This window comes from Saccostrea cucullata, unplaced genomic scaffold (assembly GCF_032062105.1).
Source record: "Saccostrea cucullata isolate Sc308-1 unplaced genomic scaffold, CSIRO_AGI_Scuc_v1 ctg561, whole genome shotgun sequence".
In the NCBI taxonomy this organism is placed as follows: Eukaryota; Metazoa; Mollusca; class Bivalvia; order Ostreida; family Ostreidae; genus Saccostrea; species Saccostrea cuccullata.
The window spans coordinates 40,205-48,929 of record NW_026920467.1 but is presented as its reverse complement, the minus strand read 5'-3'; positions in this window follow the sequence as shown (position 1 = coordinate 48,929).

The following is an 8,725-nucleotide window of genomic DNA, read 5'->3' as shown; positions in this document are numbered from 1 at the left end:
TTTTTAGTAATTGATGAGCACCCCGAACCCGATTTTTAATGATTTAAAATTAAAAAAGAAAAAGAGAGAATGAAAGAATCAGAATAATTCATTGGCATGATTATTTGTTTTATACAATGAGATGAACTTAAACTTTGTTGGTATTTTCATTTATCTTAACCCCTCTACCTCTTCGCGAGTCAAGCTTGGTTTACGATCCTGTCCAAAAACTCCCAAAGTACATAAAATTTACTCCTCTTTAAAAGTGCCATTTAGGAGCTCTTAATTCTATATATATGGAACATTTGACTAAGGGGTCAGCCGGTGTGATACCACCTTTAGGAGCTCTAGAAGGGGAGCGGATCGAAAACCCTCGGCTAGCGAAGTTGATCCCACACCACACACACGGACACCCCAAATCCCCAACCCCACTCATCATAATTCAGGCGATGATTCTCTGTAATACACTAAGTATCAATTCGATATATGCTGTACATATATTTTTTTAAGTACATGTAGTACTTAATGTTGTGAGGAATTATGTGAGCATTGATAATACTGACGGATTTAACGGGGGGGGGGGGGGGCGCGCACGCCCCCCCCCCACCCACTAAAATTTTCAAAGTGTGATATGACTAGTATTCTAATGCCGTACTTTGGTACATAACTAACCTGAATACTACTATTATTGTGCCAGGTTTTACTCTTAAAATACACGAAAACATAGGAACTTCCGGGGGCTTTGTCCCATGGACCCACTGGGGGCCTTAAGGCGGTCCCCAGACCCCCTGCCTAAACGAACTTATCCACCCCACCCCCTGATCACAAATCCTATATCCGCCCATGATAATATCATATTGTGTGATATTTGTCACCTGCATTGAATTAAATTCTAAGAAAAATTATTGAATTTTGGAGATTCTTTGTAAAATAGTTATTATTCTCTATACAGATAAAACTTGATTCTGATACGTCAGTATTAATCAATGAATATTCCAAGATGCGCATATCGAAATAGAAGAAGTTCGCAAAATCCGAAAAACTGCGACTGTAAAATCTGACCATGAAGGGCTCATTTCAATTAATCCAGATATAACCTTTTTGTATCCCGTTTTCATGTGGATTAATCTGTATTTGAAGCTCTGTTTGATATTTATTCCACCAGTTCGTTAAAGCACAGGAAAGGAGGGAGACATAAGGAAAGAAAGCTTTAATTAATACTAACAAAATTAATGTACAAAGAAGGGAAGTTACATATATTAAAAAAAAGAAACATGTCAAAGAGCAAAACTGATATGTGATGTGAAGTTCATAAAATGGCCATAGAATATAGAATATTTTCCACGATGACCAAATCCAGTCCGTGTCTGTCTCGAAAAATGCCGTAATTAAACATTTAAATGAGTTTGACAAAATCAATATTATAGTTGCCGCGAGATAAATCTTGCAATGGTTTATTTATTAATTTATTTATTTATTTGCTTCCTGATTAGCACTCTGTCAGATTACATGTATGAAAGATAACTCCATTATCTTTATTTAAATTGCACTGAAGGACCTTATAACACCGGGGGTGAAAATATATACAGGTTTAAACATTGAGATGATCTGTTTATGTTCAAAATATGGTTTTATATTTTAAAAAAAAATGTTTCAAGAAATTAAAGTGTCAAGATCAGACATCACTATTGTTTACTTCAGTGGAGAAAAAATAGAAGTTCAATTTGACTATGCTCTCGTCTTTTAAAATGTTATAGTTTTTTAAACCGCTTACAAATTTATTTAAAATGAAAGTTACATATTTCGCATTTACTTGAATTTAGAGGAAGATCACTACAACTGTAGACAAACACCACAAAATCACCACGGAGCGCCTCCAAAAATGATTAAAATTTGTTGAATGCTGACATAATCTATATATAGTAAAATAAAAAAAGTACATGTAAAAATACAAAACTTTCATTCATGTTCAGTTAAAAATGGAATTAGTTTCTCTTTTGAAATAGACAATTTTTTTTTCAATTTGTTCTTAAATTCTCTCTCTCTCTCTCTCTCTCTCTCTCTCTCTCTCTCTCTCTCTCTCAAACTATGTATTTTTTCCCTGGTTGTGAGTGCCTTACCCATATAGGCATATGCGGTTTTGGCATCGTTAATCATAAAGTTTAAACGTTGAAACTGTATTTTCATAAACAGAACATTCCAACACCAAAACTTGTGAAAATTTTCCAAGGGTGGTAGAAGTATAGCTTTGCTATGCAAAAAGTTTACCGTATTAATTTTTCTGAAACCCATATAGTATATATGGTTGAAATTATTACTGAAACAAGTGCCTTTGGTAACTACATGTTTTAATTAATTTAATAATCTGTAAATGTGCACTGATATTAAAATGATTATAATTTGTTTAATATTAAAGTTTAAACTTTGGATTTTCATAAATAGAGGGGTAGAAATAGACAAAAAGTTTACCGTTTTAATTTTTCTTAATCCCATATAGTATAATTAGTATAGTACCGATTATGGTTGAAATTATTACTGAAACAAGTGCCTTTGGTAACTACATGTAGCACTGATACTAAAATGATTATAGTTTGTTTAATATTAAGTCAGATCTAGAGGAGGGTCGGGGGGGGGGGGGGGAGGGAATCCGCCGGAATTTGCAGAGTTATTAAATGTATGTACTAAACTAAGCAAAATTGACCTAGGGACCCCCCCTTCTAGGTAACGAGGACCCCTTTTTCGGAACGTGGATTCATGTGAAAATCATTTCTGATACCACTTGAGTGCTTTATCTGCTATGTAGAAATGCATTAAGTCAAACATGCAATGGATTTAAAAAACAAATATTGAGCTGATCTATTTATTTTTCAATATATTTTTCAATATAACCCCCCCCCCCCCCCAAGGAAATCCTATTTCGAGTTTGGGCAATTTTTTTTCTTTTTTATGTTTTTTTTTATTTTTGCTTGTTATTTTTTACAGGCAAGTAAAAAAAAATTTCTCTGGCTGCCCCCCCCCCCCCTTTCAAAAACGATGCTACGTGGCTGTAAATTACAGATGTCATTTTACTTGAATTTAGACCCAGATCACTGATACTATAGAAAAATACCACAGAATCAGAACTCTTTGGTGTGCAGCGTAGTAATACAGCCACTTCTCACGATATATGTGTATATGCTTTTTGATATCATCGACAACGGCTTTTGCAATAATAAAAATGGAGCTACAGTGAAGGAACTTTTCATATACATGTATCTTTGTAAACTGGTCAACGAAATTCCTATGCTAAAATACTTTAATGATACACATAATTACTTTGAAGTTCACATTTTAAAAAAGGGATGCTGGACTTCCTTGTTAACAACAAATATATATATAGTCTAGGGAAACCAGATATTGGAAATCCGATGGGCACTGATTGTGCTCCTTCAATATCCGACCTGTTTATTTTTTATTCCTATGGATTTCCTTTAAATATTCATAACTTCTACACGCTATCCACTCGACGTTGATATACGTATAAGCAGAATATTTAACGAGGATTTAATTTTGGCATTATTATCTAGGGTGCCAAGATCGATGAAATTTAATATCGCTAAAAATTAATTGTGCTTTATTTGTAATAGCTTCTTTAGTGAGCTTTTAGAAATCGCTATAAAATTATATCTCGCTAAATATAAAACCCCTATTTTTAAGGACAAATCGCTAAATGCGTCTCGCTAAAATTTCTACTTATACGGTATATCGATGATATAATATCAATGTTAACAATATATACGAGTTAGTTACTTTCATAACTATATATACATGTCAATTATATATTAACAATTTTAGTATACTCTGAAAGTCGAATTTAACATCTGACTTCATCTCGCAAGGTATTCGTAACAACACGGCCATTTTCCAAGAGCAGTGACAAAACATTTATTGATGTTCTCGAACCAAACTTTCGGCCTAACGCCAGGCAGACAGTTTGGTTCTTGTGTCCGACAAAACACTTGTCGCCCTCGAACTCAGTCAATAAATATATTTTGTTACATGTAGTTAATGGAACATACGGTCGTGTAGATTATAGACGAATTTGTAATAATTTCATTTTTTAAAGTTTCTATACGTATGCAAAGCATCTTAATGGTCAAGGTTTTGAAAATACCAAGACACGTGTATTGTGCAACGTACATTCGTATTTTAATTAATTTACTGAACTGACAATAAATGAACTGATTGTATTTTGTCATCCTCCGTTGACCTTTTGTTTGAAAAAAAAAATTGTGATATTTTTTGTTTGGTTTTGGTATTGTTAATCATTGGGTGTAAACTTTGAAGCTACATTTTCATAAATAGAAAATCCCAACACAGTTCTGTAGATAGAGACGACATTTTAACCACAATATGCTAGCATAAAATTTTCATCATTACAGTAATATTATAGGCACTAGTTACTGTATTAAATTATCAAAACCATAGTTAAATACATGTATAATAAGTATTTTACCATATGGGTTAAAATTATTACAGATACAAGTGCCTATGGTAACTACAGGTATATGTTGTGCACTGATGTTTAAAACGATTATATTTTGTTTACATTGTCAACATTTCCCATAAATTTTGTTTTGATTACAGTTTTAATTGCGAAGGAGAAAGTTCATTCTGTAATCCATGAGTTTTGAGCTTATTACAACAACCACCGTGTATGACCCCACAACGGGGGCGCGGAATGGTGACATTCGGGGGTGCAGATTTTGAAGCGGAATTTGACAACGTTGATTAAAATGAGATTAGATTGTTTTTTAGAACATAATGGGTGGGGCGAGCTTTGTTGAAACGCACTTTGAAAAATTACGCACTTTGAAATTTTTTTTCAAAGTGCGTTAAATTTGGGACCAAATTAACGCACTTTGAAAAAATAAAATTTTCTTTTTAAAGTGCGTTAATATCGACCATATTAATGCACTTCGAAAAAAAGGTTTATGGCTTGGTCAATATTCTTGCAAATCTTAGGTATGATAAACAGTTGAACCTGTCTGATAACTTTTCGGTGATGAGGTCACTTCTGGATGTGAAAGTGGGCAATTTTGATTTTTTCATACTTTGAAAATTCTTTCTCTCTTAAATGTTTTACTGTACCTAATTGTTCCATTTTGAATGCATTTTATATGTAAACTAAAATTTATTGAAAGTTTTCAACGTCATACCAGGTATACAAATACTTTTCTTTGGGTGTAGCGGCATCGGCACCGGTTAAGGATTCTTAGGCACACATATGTTTTGCAAAGATATATAGGCATTGAAAACTGGGGCTTACCTTTAGGTCCACTTTCAATTTGCTACCGACGGCTATGTACAATGTATAAGAAAAAAAGTTGGACTGAGAGATCTTCTACTCGTCTTCTCCTTGTTCTCAATGTGGTTAAATGAGTAAGTGTAAATTAAAACGTTTTTTTTTTCGAAAGATATAACTAATACAAATTGATTCTCTCAATTACTAAAATCTAAGTCTAGAGTTTTTTGTTTTATAGATATATTTTTTCAAAGTGCGTTAAATGTCTCCATGGAAAAAATGTTTATGTACACTCTTAACGCACTTTGAAAAAAAAATTCGAAGTGCGTTGAGTGTGTCCAAAATTTAACGCACTTTGAATTTTTTTTTCAAAGTGCGTTGATTTTGTCCCAATTTTAACTCACTTTGAAAATTTTTTTGTCCTTGTGCGAAACAGAAGTGACTTACTAGTATTTTGCATCGGGATCGATGTCGAATTCCGTCTTGATTTCACGAGGGGATGCTCCTTTTTGAGGTGCTCTAGCTGCAGAAATGTAGCGTTATGGTTTTATAGATGGTCAAACCTAAAATATAAAACTAGAACGCTACAGTTCTGCAGCAAAACATATATATACACGTATGCTGTATATGAATGTAAGACAGCCATGTTCTTTTGTAGTTTGTGGATAAAGATCTACATTTGTTACATGTATGATGTAAGTTTTCTTTTGTTCGTGGATATGAAATTTCTATGTTGTAAATGAAAGGATGACTAAATCTGTCGGGTATATATTTTGTGTTCTAAAGGGGAAAAAGGTCGCCAAACATAATTAATGAGGGACACAAGGGTTAATCAAGCATTGATTTGTAGCTTCTGTTGTACAGTTTACTAGCAATAATTTTTAAATTCCTCCCTTCTTGCTCCTTGTTTTCTTTGGATCCAAGAAAAGTAATTACATGTTATACAATAACAATAATCTATATCACATAGCTAAGCAATTTTACATTTTTGATTGGTCACCAACATAGATTTCAATTTCTATTCAGTATTTTTTTTTTTTTACTTTTAATTTTTAAAATTTTTGTTTTCAATATTGTTAATGTGAATTCTTTTAAAACGTTTCTGCGCAATTAAAGGATGTGTTGAAATGGTGATACAGGCATTATACACCCATGTATATTCTGTTGATTCATAAGTATTTCAGATTGACTGTTTAATTCCGATATCTTATAAAAAAAAATAATGTTCTCATCTTTCATGCGTTGACATGATTTTTAATTTAAAAACTTTGAATGAAGAAATCAAAAACACATTCATTTCAAGGTTTTTAAAAATTTTTGTTTATATCAATTATATCCTCAATTTTAATTTTCGTATATAAAACAATGACTTTTTACCAGACAGCAGCGCTACGATGTTTGTTTCAATGCATAATAATTAAAAACAAAATCAGCCTTCAAAGGTACAATTGTTTATATCAGTATGTATTTTAATATAAAGCGAATCCTATTTCTTTCGTTTACCTGTACTGTAGAACATAATAATCTTTAGATATCGCCAGATTGAAAATAAGACTTTAGTGCAAAATAAGTTCAATGTTAGCGGAATGTTTACTATCACACTTAGATATTATGTATGTTGGGTGTTTAATTAATATCAAAATAATTATAAACAAACGGATATTCATATTATACTGTGTTTGTTTATTTACATGTACGTGAATAAATAACAAACAATTAACTTGAATTACACGAGGGCATGGAAGCTTTGTGTAGGAATGCTTAAAAAATAGGTCATAGGCAATCCATTAATTAATCATTTCGTACCACTTTAAACCCTTTAAATATACATATGCGACCATACATTCTTCACCTGTTCACGGTTCACTGCCTCGATGACGAATTTTCCAATAAGAACCAACAAGAACTGACTGTTTACCTTCCAACTATTGCGTCATGTTATACCTGTGTTTCATCATCGATGTAGGGTTGCATCATTACTGCTTTTTTAATTGTGAACGTTATTTTTAGCTTTTATAAAATATTGAGATTGAAAAGGAATAAGGTTTTATATTGTGTAAATAAATAAGAGCATTATTATAAATGAATAGAATTCAGTATAGACTAGTTTGTGTATATAAGTAGAAAAACCTTCCAGTTAGGCAAGAGTTGTAACCCCAGCATCGTGTGTACAACATGTTCAGTGACTTTACAATATCCGTAAATTTCTCTCACATCCGAACATATTATTTCAACACACTATGATTAAATGGTTAATTTTCATTTATCGAAATAATTATTTCTCAAACATTACTTTAGAGGGTGTTAAAGGGATGGGCAGGATTTTAGTTGGGAGGAGAGGGTGTTTAGGGGTAAAGGCAACTTGCTTTTGTAGGGAGGAAAGCTTTTTTAGGGTGTAGACAGTGCTTTATTTGGGAGGAAATGGTGTTTAAGGGTGTAGGCAGTGCTTTATTTAGGATTGTTACGAGGAGAGGGTGTTTAGGGGTGTAGGCTGTGTTTTGGTTAGGATAGTTAGGAGGAGAGGGTGTTTAGGGGTGTAGGCTGTGTTTTGGTTAGGATTGTTAGGAGGAGAGGGTGTTTAGGGGTGTAGGCTGTGTTTTGGTTAGGATACATGTAGTTAGGAGGAGAGGGTGTTTAGGGATGTAGGCAGTGCTTTATTTAGGATAGTTAGGAGGAGAGGGTGTTTAGGGGTGTAGGCTGTGTTTTGGTTAGGATACATGTAGTTAGGAGGAGAGGGTGTTTAGGGGTGTAGGCTGTGTTTTGGTTAGGATTGTTAGGAGGAGAGGGTGTTTAGGGGTGTAGGCTGTGTTTTGGTTAGGATTGTTAGGAGGAGAGGGTGTTTAGGGGTGTAGGCTGTGTTTTGGTTAGGATACATGTAGTTAGGAGGAGAGGGTGTTTAGGGGTGTAGGCTGTGTTTTGGTTAGGATACATGTAGTTAGGAGGAGAGGGTGTTTAGGGATGTAGGCAGTGCTTTATTTAGGATAGTTAGGAGGAGAGGGTGTTTAGGGATGTAGGCAGTGCTTTATTCAGGATTGTTAAGAGGAGAGGGTGTTTAGGGCTGTAGGCTGTGTTTTGGTTAGGATAGTTAGGAGGAGAAGGTGTTTAGGGGTGAAGACAGTACTTTACCTGGGAGGAGATGGTGCTAAGATGTTGGTTGTGCTTTTGTAGGAAGTGCTTGTTTAGGGGAGTAGGCCGTGTTTTTGTTAGCATAGTTAGAAGGAGAAGGTGTTTAGGGGTGTAGGCTGTGCTTTAGTTGGAAGGAGATGGTACTAGGAATGTAGGCAGTGCTTTAGTTGGGAGGAGGTGGTGCTAAGGGTGTTGGCTGTGCTTTTGTATGGAGAGCTTGTTTAGGGGTGTATGCTTTGCTTTTATATGAAGAGCTTGTTTATGGGTTTAGGATGTGCTTTTGTAGGGAGAACTTGTTTATGGTTGTAGGCTGTGCTTTAGTTCGGAGGAGATGGT